We start from the raw sequence: 16,654 nt of genomic DNA on the forward strand, positions 1-16,654 counted from the left end.
AGATCTGAGCGCCATGTTTATTACAACACTATTCACAATACCCAAGATATGGAAACAGCCTAAGTGCCTATCAACCGATGAATGGATAAATAAAATATATATAAACTACGGACTATTAGCTATGAAAAAGAAGAAACTCCTGTCGTGGATAAACTGGAGGACATTTCGCTAAGTGAAATAAGCCAGATACAGAAAGACAAGTTTTGTATGATCTCACTTATATGTGGAATCTAAGAGAGTCAAACTCATAAAAACAGATAGTAGAATGGTGGTTGCCAAGGGCTGGGGGTGGGGAAAATGGGAAGCTATTAATCAAAGGGTATAAACTTTCAGTTATAAGATGAACAAATTCTGGAGATTTAACGTATAGCATAGGTGGTAATGGATGTAATAAATTTGATTGTGATAATTAGTGCACAATATATACATATATGAAATCATCATGTTGTATGCATTAAGTATATATAATCCTTGTCAACTAAATATTTTAAAAAATTTTAAATGCCTGGATCATAAGAATTCTGAGAATTAAATACAGCAACATATGTGAATGGACCTGCTACACAGAAGGTGCTAAATAGATTTGTTTTGTTTTATTTTATTTCAATTCTGGCAGATGTAGACTTATTGGGAAAGAATGTAGAATACACTTGTGCGCAAAGCATTAACTATATGATGACTACATATCCTGTGTACATGCAATGTCATTTCTATTTCTCATTCAATGGATACTAAAAGCAGAACCAGCCTTCTGGTGGTCACAAAACATTTTGACATGAGAAGGGCTGATCATGAGCAATTTGGCAATGTACATCCCAGAGCATGCACGCCCTTTGACTCACAGCTACCATGATGTCATGTCTAGCAATTAGTCCTAAGGAGATCATCAGAGATGTGTAAAGAGATTTGATTCTAACTGCATCCTCTGTAGTGGTACATGTCAGGAGCTGGCAAACCATGGCCAGAGGAGCAGGCTACATCTAGCCCACCACCTGTTTTTGTAAACTTGATCAGAACATAGTCATGTCCATTCATTTACAAACTGTGTATGGCTTCCTTCCCTGCAACCACAGAGTTGAGTGTTGCAATAGAAACCTTTGGCCTGCAGAGTTTAAAATATCTACTCTTTGGCCTTTTATTTAAAAAGTTGCTGACTCCTGGTGAGTATATTAAGAAATAGTTGGAAAAACCTAAATCTTCAAGAGTGGAGAATTAGAAAGTAAGATATGTTGTACATAAAAGACAGTGTGTGTGTGCATTTATTTGTAAATATATTATTTGGAAATAATGTTGTCGACATATGTTGCAGGTCTTAAAAATTGTTCAATATATAGTGTTAATCAAAAAACCAGGCAAACTGTAAAATATAGACAGAGTGTGATTGTGCATTTTGTGCGTCCACCAACAGAAAAGGGTGCTGGGAAGCCTTTGGCCAACATGCCAAGTGCGGCTCTTTCGACGGTGGTGTTATGGATTTTTACAAATCTTCCTGGTTTTCTCTGGATTCTGACTTTCCTGTAACGAGTATGAATAAATATGTATTTCTTAAGAAATGTGAAAATAATCTTATCTTCCCAGATTTCTCATAATTGAAAATGTTGGAACAAATGGTCCTGGGACAGATCTTTCCATTGAGAAGGGCAGAAGGGAAGCCCTGGGGATTCAGCTGGATTTCTGTTGCATTTCTAGTAACACACAGTTGTGAAAGGCCAGTGCTGGCCATACCCCAGGACAGACTGGGGTAGAGGAGGTCAGGATTTAACTGCTTGAGGGACCAGAGAACAGATGTGGCCACAGCCCTTCCTGACCCACTGTGTTCCCTTCCACAGTCCCCGTCTTCTCTTCACTGATGCACATAGATAGATGCACAGAGGTTTAGTTTTCATCCGAGGATTATCTGTTATGTTGCAGTTCTGAAATTCCCATAATGTTTAAACTAGAACACAATTCATTTCATTATCTCCAGTGTGTATGACTTGATAGAAATATATTCCATTATGTAGCACCTTAAATCCAGATAAAACATAAGGAACTTCTATTCCATGTTTGTATGATCAAAATTAATACTATAAAAAAACCTAAAAAGTAGCTATTTCCTATATTACAGTATGAAAGAAATATGTTGACTGATTTGTTTTGGGGGTGGGAAGGTGTAAGGCTGGGGAGGGGCCTGTGGAGAACAGTGACAGGAGTCCTTTCTTAAGGGTTGGGTTTTATATATGTCTTTTAAAATAGATGATGTCATTAATAAATTATCTGTGGGCATCATGAAAAAAGTTTGTAATGTAAAACTTTATGAGCTTGACAGTTGATGAAACACTTTTCTCTAAATTTTATTTGACCCCCCTGCAAAAGAAATGTTTGCTTATGAGTATTGGGGTAGTTCCAGTAGCAATGCCTCAAAAGAACCAGGAGGTACAGCGTTGTCTAAAATGTGGACTCAGGAGCCAGACTGCCTGGCTGTGCAACCAGCCTTGTCATTTCCTAGATATGGGGCAAGTTAATTAACTTCTCAGTGTTCTTATCTGTAGAAGGGGGATAATCATAATATATATCTCAGGGTTACATTAAAAATTGAAAAAGTTAATTTTGCAAAGCACTTAGAATAATATCTGGCAAATAAAAGTGTTTATAAAAGTAAACCCTATAAAAGTATTTACTCATTACATACAATAATCTAAAACCATTAGTGATTTAAACATTTGTAGCTGACTTGGTAATATTTATGAAAATAAATACTGTATTTATAATCTTTGACCTTATTTTACTCCTAGGAATTTATTGTCCAGTAAACATTTTTACAGGGGGACAAAAATATTACTATAAAATCATGTTTATTACATCAATCTGTGCAAAAGGAAAAGACAGGCAAATAAAATGGCCATCAAAAGTGGTATTGGTTAAATGAATTATAGTAAATCCATTCATTACTAATCATATAATCCAAAAAGAATGAGGCATATTTGTGTGACATGGGAAGATCCACAACTAATGTTAAATGGTAAAAGATATAAAATGTTATGCCCAATAAAATACTTTCTGTGAGAGAATATATGTTAATTTATGCAAGTGGCGCCGATGTGGAAGGTTTGTGCTAATTTCATTATAACTCACAGACAGACCTGGGCTCTCCCACTCATTATCCATGTGGCCTAGGGTAAGTCATTTAACTGCTATAAGCCTCAGCTTCATCTGTCAGGCAGTGATACCCTGACTACTCTGCAGGGTAACTGAGATTTAAACGTGATAGTCTCAGAATATGCCTGGCAAACAGTAGGAGCTCCGAACTTGAAGTTTTTTCCTACAGCAACTGCATGTCTTTTGGGGATAGCACTTAATGCTTGAGATTGGTAAATCCTTATATACATCAAATATTGTAGAAACACAAGCACATGCTACTATTTTTTCAAACCCACCCCCACTTTTTTTTTTTTTTTTTTTTTTTTTCTGAGACAGAGTCTCATTCTGTTGCCCAGGCTGGAGTGCAGTGGCGCCTTGTCTGCTCAGCTCACTTCAACTTCTGACTCCCGGGTTCAAGCGATTTTTGTGCCTCAGCCTTCCAAGTAGCTGGGATTACAGGCAGGTACCACCATGCCCAGATAAATTTTTTTTGGTATTTTAAATAGAGAAGGGGTTTCACCATGTTGGCCAGGCGGGTCTCCAGCTCCTGGCCTCAAGTGATCTGCCGGTCTCGGCCTCCAAAAGCGCTGGATCAAACCTCTTATATCCTCACTGGGTCGAACAGGCTCACTGGGTCAATGGATATCCTGTGGCTGCCCAACATTTTTACTTTATCAAAGGTCCTCATGAGGCCATTAGAAAGTATGAATCAAACACTTTAAGATGAACAGGGCCCTGGGTTTGCATGAGACTTGTCAGTGGACCTCCAGGATGAAGACCAAAGTAATTGTGCAATTTCTAGTGGAATGATTTACACTTAAGATCTTATTTATTTGCCAAAAGACTGCTGTGAGGTAGGAATTCTTAACCCCAATTTGCAGAAACTGAGACTTTGCCTGACACCACAGAGCTAGGAAAAGGTAAGCATAAGATCCTCACCAAGTCTGACTTCCAAAGGAAGATTTGAAAAGAAACCTCCTTGCTACCTGCCAAATCTCTGCAGAGCCTGCAGCCACATTCACACAAGAAACAGGACAATGACAATAGCACCAGGAATAGCTACTCCTGGTCAGATGCCCTCATGAACTCAACTCCGCAGGATGGGGCCACCAGGCCCTGCTTAGGGGAAAGGAAGGGAGTTTGTAGAGGATGCCCAGCCAGCCAGCCAACCAGAGATGGGAAAAACCCATTGGGAAGAACTTGCTTGCTCTAGCTGGGCTTTGCGAGGAACAGGAAAAGATGATTCTGGACAGACAGAAATGGGCCCGAGTGCGGAGCCTGGCCGAGAGCATGACTCAGGGCGTGGTCAGCAGCTGCCATACCAGGACACACGATATGCAAAGATGCTGGGTGATTGGTTCTTAAAGATTTTGTGCCTTAAGAAAATTAAAGGATGCAGACATGGGCAGAAGGTGGCTCTTTAAAAGTGCTTCACGCAAGAGGCATTATGGCATGGTGGGAAGCGGTCTGGTTTTTGAGTTGAAGAGAACTGCCTTGCCATTTATTTTTTTAACAGATCACTTCACCTTCTGGGCCCTAATTTCCACGTCTGCTCAAAGAGAATAACATTATAACTAAGATACAACAGGAAATGAAAGCACAAGTATAAGATCTCCCTATACTTTCACCTCATCCACTCTAACCAGGGCTGACATGGATGGTTTTACAGGCTGTGCACTGAACAACTATGTCTGGTGGCCAGGATGAGTGGGACCATCATCCACCTCCAGTGTCATTTCTGAAGTGCCACACGCTGGCAATGCCTGCACCCAGAGGGAGGGGCACTTTTCCTGAATAGGATAAAGGTGCTGTCTGTTTACCCGTGGGACTCTGTCTACTGGAAGGGGGTCTTTTTCTAATTCTCACAGAGGCGTCATTTAAGCTAGTGGTGGTCTTCACCCCGCCTGCCATGACTTTCTGCATCTGAATGCAGACTGTTTACACACACATTTCTCACCCTCTATAGAGCTGAGGCTATGGTTTTCCTGTCTGGAACCAACTACTCTTTAGGATAAATTGGGGACAATTGTAGGAGTGAAAACCTATTGGGACTCTGTTTATTCTGGGAATAGGGTAGAGATGACTCCTGCCTGGGATGTGGGAAAGGAAGAAAGCCTTTGACTCATCCCTTTAAGAGAAGGGGCTTTGGACAATCTGGGGTCTTTATCTTTTCTGAGTTCCTGACTGCAACTGATGTTTTAAAGGTTAACACAGTTTGGAAGGTCCAACTCCCAGGCTGACTGTTAACTCCAGCCCGTGCCACAAGCACCCCAGGAAGCCAGGGTTGGAACCCAGAGCCGGGGAGAGGGGTGGCAGCCCAGGCTCACAGGAGCCAGTTTCCCAAGCCTGGTGCATGTCAGGCAGAAGCAGACAACGCCTGTGCTGAGTGTGCTGGAGCTGGGCTGCCTGGAGGCGAAGAATCATGCACGGAAAGGAGCACCCTGAGAAGTGCCCCCAGGCTAGGAGGAGAAACCCACATGACTATTGTGGAAAGTGTGGGTTTTGGTGTAGAATTTTTACCCTTTGATGATTTGAGCGCTTTTCATCACCACAGTGGGCAGAGGACCTGCCCCAGCCCCCAGATATTGCTCCAGACAACGAGTCTTGCAGCCCCCAGTGACTATTTTCCCTCTTCAGCTGCTTTACTTCAGAGGCTGGCTCTGTTAGGGAGGGGCGGGCATCCCTGCTCCCCCGCCCCAGGATTGAAGCAGGACGAAGACGTACCCAGGAAAGCCGCTGTGGCCAGCCTGAGCGTAAGAGAGACTGAGACTCCCTGCCCAGTGGAAATACACTGTACTGCAAGATGCCAAAACGAGCCATTCAAATCCTCTCTTTCAGAAAGTCAAAAGTACAGTGAGGCATGAGAAGAAGGATCTCCAGCTCCAATTTGTTCTCCCTCTTGTGGCTGAACACACTGTTACCAGATGCTTATCAAACCATTTGCATATGGTACGAGCCCATGTGGGGGAAATGAGAGCTCTGTCAACTTCTACCCATCTTCTGTCCTCTCCTGACAATGCATTTCCATTACCAATGGTGGCCTCTGGGTTTTACTTTCTTCTATGCACAAAGAAAACAACGGGGGGCACCTGTACATAGAGAATTCCAGAGGCAGGAAACTCTCCCTACTTTTTGACAGTGCACAGCAAAGAGAATGTAGTTGGATGTTCAGCCAACCTGGGTTGGAAGCCACCTGTAGCAACATGGCCTTAGACAAGTCACATGACTGCTGGGAGCAAGTCTCCAAAAGAGAGTGGTGAAGATACCTACGTCATCAGAAGGTTAAACAGAATAACACGTGTGGCTGGGCAGAGCACACAGAAGGCACCACATATGTGTTTTTCAGATTCTTTCCCAAATCTAGGAGATGCAACTTAGCAATGAAATGCCTTGAAACCTTAAAAAAAAAAAAAGTTATAAAAATACAATCATGGTCATGGAAAAATATACATTAGGTAAAAAAGGGGAGATTATAAATGTATGTAAAATGTAAAGTAGTAGCTAGTTTGCATACACCCTTACAAAATGAAAGTTCTGTAAGGATATGCACCGACTGATTTCCTATGGCTAATTCTTCTAGGTTCTAGGAGCCCTGACAGGTTTCTGTCGCATTTCCCAGCAACCATGACCCCTAATCCCCTAAGGCCCTAAACCTCCCTCTTTTCTGCTCGCAGAGAACTGATGAGAGGAGAGACTCAGCTCAAAAGTGTTAAGTGAATAAAATCGTTTCTAAAAATATTGGGCTTATAGTTTGCTTTTAAAAAAATGAAACAAACGATATAGTTTATAAGCTTTTTGCTGGAAAAATAATAAAATATTATTTTAAAACATATAATGTTAACATTGATGAGATATTTTCCCCCTTAAAATCTCATTTGATTCTCCCATCCAATAAGATTTATTCTTGGCCGGGCGCGGTGGCTCAAGCCTGTAATCCCAGCACTTTGGGAGGCCGAGACGGGCGGATCACGAGGTCAGGAGATCGAGACCATCCTGGCTAACACGGTGAAACCCCGTCTCTACTAAAAAAAATACAAAAAAACTAGCCGGGCGAGGTGGCGGGCGCCTGTAGTCCCAGCTACTCCGGAGGCTGAGGCAGGAGAATGGCGTAAACCCGGGAGGCGGAGCTTGCAGTGAGCTGAGATCCGGCCACTGCACTCCCGCCTGGGCGACAGAGCAAGACTCCGTCTCAAAAAAAAAAAAAAAAAAAAAAAAAAAAAATTTATTCTTTAGGATTGGAGTGATTCTGGGAACAAAGCCTAAATCAATCAGGAAGGACAACACAGTCAGCAAGTGCCTGGGCGCTGCAGACCCTGGTTTCCAAACCAGCTACTTTCTGTGTAACTTCTGCCAAGTTACTTGTCTCTCTGAGCCACAGTCTTCTCATGTATAAAACAGAGTCATTATAGTTCTCACCTCAGGATGTCGAGAAGGGTCAAGCTCTAGGAACAGGACCCAGCACAGCACAAGCATGATGTAAGTATTTGCTAAGTGAATGAATAAAAATTTGATGATCTTTTATTATGCTGCCTGATTTGGTAACATGTGTTAGTAAATGTTTATAACTAATTTTATCATCTCACTCTTAGGAATTTTAAAAAATCACTTCCAGAGGTGTACAAAAATACTTACATATGATCCTGTTCATTTCAGTATTATATTCAAGAGCAAAAAATTGCAAACAATTAAAGTGTTCACTAAAGGAACGCTGGTTAAATAGATTATAGTAAATTCATTTAATGGAGTCTGAATTTGGAGTTATAGAGTTACTCATTTAATGGAGCATAGTCCTTTAAAAGCATGAAGTAGGTAGATTTATAGGTTGATAGAAGTATTTATTCATAAGTATTGTTGAATGAAAAAATATGTTATAAAAGGTTAGGTATAATATACTTTATATAGCATTAACATAGTATCTGTGAATATTTTCAAATATAGTCCACAGTGGATATTTCTCTCATGCTACACAGACAGATCAGGGTGAGGATCTTGGCTCTGCCCCTTATTTTCTGTAGAACTCTGGGAAGATCACTGAGCCCCTCTGAGCCTGTTTCCACGTGTATAAAGTGGTGATAATATCAATTATTCTGCAGAGTTGTTTTAGGTTTCCTTTTCTTTCTTTTTTTTTTTTTTTTTGATGGAGTCTCGCTCTGTTGCCCAGGCTGGAGTGCAGTGGTGCGATCTCAGCTCACTGCAACCTCTGCCTCCTGAGTTGAAGCAATTATCATTCCTCAGCCTCCCGGGTAGCCGGGATTACAGGCATACGCCACCACACTCAGCTAATTTTTGTATTTTTGGTAGAGATGGAGTTTAACCATGGTGGCCAGGCTGGTCTCGAACTCCTGGTCTCAAGTGGTCCGCTCGCCTTAGCCTCCCAAAATGCTGGGAGTACAGGCATGAGGCACTGTGCCCGGCCCTGTTGTAGGTTTAAATGGCATCATCTCCATGAAAATCCCTAGCAAGCAGCAGGCACTCAGGGTGGTGTTTGTTCCTACAGTCACTATATGTATTTGGGGGACAACAGGGGTAATGCATGAGATTCACAAGTCCATGTGTAACCCACACACTGTCTGTAAAATTAATAAGTGATGTGTTACTCTTTTCAAATATACGTAGAGACTGCTGTAAATAACACAAACTCCTATTTAGTGGCATCACTGAATCCATTAGGCAGGTAGGCAGATACTTTAATACTACACATTTAGCTATCCTATGAGTAATTTAATGTTTCCGATGTTTTAAAAGGGCCCTCATGAGGCAATTTGAAAATACGTATCTAAAGCCTTAGTATTAGGCAGGGCCCTGGGCTTTGAATAGAGACTTGTTTTGAGGTCCACAGAGAGGAGACACAAGGTCACAAGATGGTCCCAAGGCTAGCAAGTGGCAGAGTCCAGATCCAAAGGATGTCTGTCTGACTCCAGACCTCAGGATCTTAACCCCACACAATGCTCATGTTCCTTACTGACCCAGGGAGGTTCAGAGAAGGTCCATACCTAGTGCCAGCTTCACACGACCATTTATTGAGCACTTGCTGTGTACTCACTAAATAAGCACTAAGAGCTGGGTGATCGCACAATCTCATTCAAATCTCAGAACAAACCTACAAGTAGAAACTATTATGTCCATTTTAGGATGAAAGAGGCGCTGGCAGTTTGATTCACTCGCACAAAGCCACAGAACTAGGAACAGGAGGGTGCAGGGTTTGAATAGAGTCTATGTGACTTCAGCCCCCCTCACAATGCTATGCTGCTGCCCGCCTTGGTGAGGCTGGGACTATGATGGCAGCTCCAGGAATGGCTGGCCCAGTCGGAAGCCCCCATGATCTCATGTCTCACCCAGCTGCTGCTTAGAGGGCGAGAGAGTGGTTGTGGAGGATGCCAGCCAGCCAGCCAGAGATGGGAAATCCCACTGGGACAGAATTTGCTCCAGTTTGGACTTGGCAGAGAGCAGGAACGCATGCGTCTGAGCTGGAAGAAACGGTCCTGTGCATGAGTCAGCAGCTGCCACAGCAGAAAGCATTTGTGGCCGCTCTGTGCAAAGATGCTGGGTGTTTCTTTTGCTGTTATCTTATAGTTTGAGTGGTTTGGAAGAAAATGCAGAACGATGTGGACGGCAGTTCCTCATGATTACTTCATTCCGGGAGGCAGCACGCTGTGCTGAAAAGTGTTCTGGCTTTGGCGGCAAAGATCAGCTTTGCCATTTACCAACTGCTTGATGTGGGACACAGTTCATCTCTCAGAGACCAAGTTTCCATGCATTTGAAATAAGGATAATACTATTTACTTCAGAAAGGTGGTAAGAAGAGCAAATGCAGATGTGAAATTTACAGATATTTCCACCTCATCTGCTCTAGCCAGTACTGCAGTGTGGGAAGGTCGTGCACTGCACAGTGATTGCCAGTAGATGGCGCAAGGGGCCTGCCGCCATCCCAGGCTTTGTTTCTGAACCCAGCAGGAGAGGGGGCACCATTAGTTACGGTGACCTCCTGGCGTCACCATTTGCAATATAATCCCAGTGGCTTAAAGGAGAGAGTAGAGAGGAATCATGGTAAGGTGAGCAAAAGAAAAAACCATTTCGTTGATTCCTCATTTTCCTCATCTGTAAAATGTGGGTGCTTATAAATCCACACATCATGAAAAGCTCTCAAGATTAAAAAAAAAAATGTACTGGAAAAGACTTGACACAAAAAGGGTGCCAAATATGTGATTCATTCATCCTTTTCTTACTCTGGGGGATTCCAACTTATTACAAAAGATTGTTGAAACATTCCTCCAAACAAGTAAATATTTCACAAACATAACTGAGGTGTTTTGTTGCTGTTGTTGCTTTTAATGTATGTGACTTAAATTTGCAAACTCATTGTCAGGTCTCTGAGCCCAAGTCAAGCCATCATATCCCCCGTGACGTGCACATATACATCCAGATGGCCTGAAGTAACTGAAGAATGACAAAAGAAGTGAAAATGGCCTGTTCCTGCCTTAACTAATGACATTACCTTGTGGAATTCCTTTTCCTGGCTCATCCTGGTTCAAAAGCTCCCCAACTGAACATCTTGAGGTGGGGTTTCACTGTGGTCTCCATCTCCTGATCTCGTGACCCGCCTGTCTTGGCCTCCCAAAGTGCTGGGATTACAGGCATGAGCCACCGCGCCTGGCTTCTAATGCCTTTTAAGATATCGTCAAAACCATCAATTACCTAGAGATAAATCTAACAAATCTTGGGCAGAAAACGACACGATATTACTAAGAAAAATTTGTGGATGCCTTAATAGAGAGGTGTGCTATGTTTGTGGATTAGAAGATTCATTATTATAAAGCTGTCAGTTTTCCCCAAATTCAACAATAAATTTAACACAACCTCAGTCAAAGTCTTAGAAGGATTTTTCATCAAAACTGATAAACTGATTCTAAAACTTACATGAAAATTCCAAAAGGCAAGAATAATCAAGGCAGTCTTAAATAAAGTTAAGGGACTTAAGCCACCATTTATCAGGATTTATTATAATGTGGCAGTAAATGGAAAAGCAGTGCAGGATACCAAATAGACCAATGTAACAAAAACACACCATCTCACAATTTATGACAAAGGAGCCACTGTAGTTCAAAGAGGGAAAGAATGCTTTTTCAGTAAAGGTAGCTGGCTTAATTAGCTTATTCATATAAACAAAAAGGAAGCTTGTCTCCTACCTCATACCACACACAGAAATCTCTTCCAAATGGATCATGGACCTAAATGTGAAAGAAGAAACAATAAAGCTTCCAGAAGAAGATAGTGTAGAAGTAGTTTCCTGATCTTGGGATAGGCAAAGATTTCTTTTTGTTTCTTTTTTTTTTTCTTCTTTTGAGACAGAGTTTCGCCCTTATTGCCTAGGCTGGAGTGCAATGGCACGATCTCGGCTCACTGCAACCTCTGCCTCCCAGGTTCAAGTGATTCTCCTGCCTCAGCCTCCCAAGTAGCTGGGATTACAGGTGCCCACCACCATGCCCAGCTAATGTTTGTATTTTTAGTAGATGGGGTTTCATCATGTTGGCCACGCTGGTCTCAAACTCCTGACTTCAGGTGATTCACCTACCTTGGACTCCCAAAGTGCTGGGATTACAGGTGTGAGCCACCACGCCTGGCTGATTTCTTAAATGTTACAGAAACATCATTGATTATAAACATAGGTAGATAAATTGGATCTCATTACAAATGGGGAGTTTTCTTCATTGAACGACATGATTAAGAGAGTGAAAAGGGAAACCCCATTGGATGAAAATGTTTATAGCACATGCACACAACAAACTGCTTGTATCCAGAATCTGTGACAAGCCCATAAAGACAACACAGACAACCTAATGGAAAAATGGGCAAAAGGATTGAATAGACAATTCACAAAGGTGGGAGTTAGAAGTTGTTAAAAATAGGCCAGGCACGGTGGCTCACACCTGTAATCCCAGCACTTTGGGAGGCCGAGGAGGGTGAATCATGAGGTCAGGAGATCAAGACCATCTGGGCTACCATGGTGAAACCCCAACTCTACCAAAAATACAAAACATTAGCTGGGCATGGTGTCGGGCGCCTGTAGTCCCAATTACTTGGGAGGCTGAGGCAGGAGAATCACTTGAACCGGGGAGGTGGAGGCTGCAGTGAGCTGAGATCACGCCATTGCGCTCCAGCCTGAGTGACAGAGCGAGACTCCGTCTCAAAAAAAAAGAAAAAAAAAAGTCAAATTCTGGGAAGGTGTTTTTAATTGTGTAGTGTTGGCATAATTTTTGAATCTTCCAAAATCTCCCCATTCAAAACACGCAGAACAATTAAACTAGCAAAAGTCAAACAAAGCACAAAGACAGTAAGACTAGAAGGAAGATTTCCCCTCCAACTCCAAAATAGAAGTGGAGGGGCGGGGACAAAGGCCATCATCATCACCCACCAGACCCACGAGGTCTCTGCATCTGCACCGGGGAAACTGAGGCAGGTGATGAGGTATGATGGAGACGACGAAGAAGAGCGTTCCCATGAGAACTCCCTGAGGAATCCACTAGAGATGGAGCTTCAGCCAGCCAAGCAACTGGCGAGACATCAAAATGGGAACCAGGTAGGCCATTAAATATATATTTACTGTAGAAGTAAGACCAAATAACAGTTTAAGAAGAGAGTGTTTGCAACAGCTCTATGCTTTGACAATCTGAGCACAATATGCCTCTGACAAATGTAAACATAATATATTGAAGGTTGAGGCAGGGAAACATAATTTTTTATTGCCAAATTATTTAGGGATGTAAATGTAAAAAAAAAATAAGATGTGAACAATTTTCATAGCACAGGTTAATGTAAATAAGCAATTGCACATACTGTAGGATTTTTTTCAATGATTATCTTGCCTTTTAAAGTTATTCCACTAAACTGATTCAGAATATTGGAAATGGCAACAACAGAAGAATTACTAGAATTTCAAAGACCTTGGAACATTCTACCAAAACTCAGCAGAATCACACGAGCCATAAGAAGGCCGTGTTCCAAATGTGGCTCCACGTCAGAGTTGAGATCTTCTTAAACATGGGGATTTTCTAGAAGATCTTGGGCCTAGGGGGGATTTCCATAACAGGTTTCATATAAAATTACCCTCATACTAATGAAATATAAAATCTAGATCTTTAGATTTATAAAATGGATACCGTAGGAAATAAATTGTAAAGAACCTAAAAAGGAACATTATATTCTAAAAATAAAATAAGCAGGAGTGGGAGTGGTCTGGAAAGAGTATATGAGAAGCAGAGCAAGGCTGATGAGTACCTTGGAATGATTAAAAGGGGAAGAAAGGATATTACTTCAAATCAGCTGCCTTGGCAGGGGGCGGGGAATGGTGGAAGGAAAAGAATTAGCCTTAGCTAGTTTTGTTATTAATATGACTCATATCAGGACACCTACAGATGATAATTCAAAACAAGAGAGACCAAGGATTGTACTTAACAGTCTTAGTGTAAGGCAACCATTAGAACAAAATTAAACCCTTCCTTTATTTTTTGTGAGACAGAGTCTTGCACTGTCGCCTGAGCTGGAGGGCAGCTGCACGATCTTGGTTCACTGCAACCTCCACCTCCTGGGTTCAAGTGATTCTTCTGCCTCAGCCTCCCTAGTAGCTGGGATTACAGGTGCCGGCCACCACTCACAGCTAATTTTTTGTAATTTTAGTAGAGACGGAGTTTCACCATGTTGGCCAGGCTGGTCTCCAACTCCTGACCTCGGCTTCCCAAAGTGCTGGGATTACAGGAGTGAGCCACTGCGCCCAGCTTAAAACCTTTTTAAAAATACAAAATGAATAGTAAGAGAGAGAGAAAGAGAGCGAGAGAGATTACACAAATAAAATAGATTACTCAGTGAAAGACCACATATGTAATAAGGACAATCATTAACTCCATTTTGTCTCTGGTTCTGAGCGTTCTTTTGCACGTCTTCCTGTGCCACGTTTGGATGAGAGGAGGCATGCCCTCCTGCTAGAGGGGACAAAGGTTCATGGACTTGGTAGCTTGCAGATACTATTAACGACAATTTTTGAGCACTAACCTTTTGACAGGCTGGTCAGACTCTTTATTTTTGCTGCTGCTGTTGTTGTTGTTGTTGAGACGGAGTTTCGCTCTTGTTGCCTAGGCCAGAGTGTGATGGCGCGATCTCAGCTCACTGCAACTTCCACCTCCTGTATTCAAATGATTCTCTTGCCTCAGTCTCCTGAGTAGCTGGGATTACAGGCACCCGCCACCACACCTGGCTAATTTTTTGTATTTTTAGTAGAGACGGGGTTTCACCATGTTGGCCAGGCTGGTCTTCAACACCTGACCTCAGGTAACCCACCTGCCTCGGCCTCTCAAAGTGCTGGGATTACAGGCGTGAGCCACTGCACCCGGCCTTGATAGGCTGTTAATAAGCTTTAACTTTCTTTGTATTTCTCCATTTAACAGACAACCCCAGAGGCAGAAACTATTATTTCCATTTGCTAAGTGAGGCATTGGAACTTAGGATATATATTCAATTTGACCATGATACCCAAGATAGAAAATGTCAGAGCCAAGATTTGAACTCACCTGTGTGACTTCAAAGCCCTTGCTTATGGCCCACATGGCACGGCTTTGTTATTACAGTTGAGGAGGGGCCGTGGGGAATACCCGCTCCCTCACATATTTGATGAGTGTTTCATTCAGAATAGTTTTAGATTTACAAAAAGTTACAAAGATAGTACAGAGAGTTCTCATATACCCCACATCTTGTACACGTATTTTTGACAAAGTCTACAGGGCAACTCGGGTAAATTTGTATGTGTATACACACATATAATCTTGATTTAGAATACATCAGCGTCTCAGATAGGGCATCTCTGGTCCCAAATTGTGTGTCTTGGAAGACATGCCAGAAAGCAGCAGTGGCCAGGAACTTGTTGGGTGCTGGACTGAGATTTAGCTTGAGATTGTGGTTTCATTTCCAGAGGCTTCCGTCTTCTCACAGTTTTTAGGGAAAACTTATTTTTGGCTTGCTTCTCCCTTTTTCCCTCGGCCCCAGTGACTCCGGCATAATCCAAGAAGCTGGGGATGAATCCAGGCCGCAGTTTCCAAGCCTGATCAGTCCCCTTTGCTGCAGCAAACAAGGCCTCATTACTGGGCTTAGACTTTCTTCTTTCCTTCAGGGTGAGTCTGTTCCCAATTGCTTCTGAGTTCCTCAGGTCTGAACAGGTACCTGGCAGAGCCACCTGATGGACTGGTGTGATAGCCCCTGGTTATTTGCATAAATTGAATAAAGCTAATGTCTGCCATGGGGTGTGCAAGCTAGAGACAGATAGAAGGGAAGTTGGAGAGATGGTTACCGGCCTGTGTTCTCTAGCGCAATGACTCACGGTACTTCTGAACCCCATTAGAGAGCGGTATCATCTTCTCTCACACCATTTCTTCCCAGAACACAGTGTGACAAGTAGACTGAGGAGGAATGAGAATCAATGCCATTGTCACCCTTGGAGGATCTTGTATCTTTGAAAGCATCTGGAGAAAATGCACTGGACTCCACCCACAGATGGCTTGGCAGTGAGCAGACAACACCAGGGAAGTCTATGGAAGGACATGGGTTGACCTTATTCTTCTTTTTTCGTATAAATGTATGGGGTGCAAGTGAAATTTAGTTACATGCATAGATTGTGTAGTGGTGAAGTCTGGGTACCTGAATAACGTACATTGTACCCATCAGGTAATTCCTCATCATCTACCCTCTCCTACCCTCCACCACTGTTCCAAGTCTCTACTGTGTCATTCCACATGCTATGTCCATTGAATGTTTGTGTCCCCCCAAATTCGTATGTTGAAACCAATCACCAACATGATTGTATTAGGAGATGATGGAGGGGTCGTGGAGGTGAATAGATCACAATAGTGCAGCCCTATTGGAATTAGAGTTCTTATAAAATAGGCCCAAGGGAGCTAGTTCACTCATTCCACCATGTGAGGACACAGCAACAAGTCAGCATTCTGCAACCCAGAGGAGGGCCCTCACCAGAACCTGGCCACGCTGACACCCTGATCTTGGACTTTCCAGTCTCCAGAACGGTGAGAAATAAATTTCTGTTATTTATAAGCTATGGCATTTTGTTATAAAAGCCAGGATGAACTAAGACAGAAAGAGATGAATTGGAGAAAGAATGGCTCGATTTTCATGAGAAATTGGATTATAGAAAAGCTAGGGATTTCTAAGTGGGAAAATAAAATTATTTCTCACCTGCAGTCCCTCAAGCCATTAAGGGAAACTCAAAGTAGTATATAGTCTCAGCAGTGCAGGTTTAATAAAAGGTATGGCTGTAGGACACTCTGTTAAGAGCACTGTAAGATTTAAGGTGGTGCTTAGTAGATACTTTGAGCTACACAAAATAGCTTCTAAAAATTTTAGGGGACTTGTCCAGCAGATGCTTGCAACTCTCAAGGAAGAGAGAGACCTGTTCACGGAAGAATCATGGTAGACTTTTGGGTCATGGAGATCTGAACCAGTTTCATAGGAAACCTTTGAGGTTTTTAAAATAATC

General features: G+C 42.4%; 1 pseudogene; it reads right to left on the reverse strand.

Moving 5' to 3' along the window:
• The window catches only part of LOC123569375 (TBC1 domain family member 3B-like), a 31,949-nt pseudogene extending 16,431 nt beyond the window's left edge, over positions 1-15,518 (reverse strand).
• Between the last annotated feature and the right edge of the window lie 1,136 nt (positions 15,519-16,654).

The sequence above is a fragment of the Macaca fascicularis genome, chromosome 16, assembly GCF_037993035.2.
Source record: "Macaca fascicularis isolate 582-1 chromosome 16, T2T-MFA8v1.1".
NCBI lineage: Eukaryota > Metazoa > Chordata > Mammalia > Primates > Cercopithecidae > Macaca > Macaca fascicularis.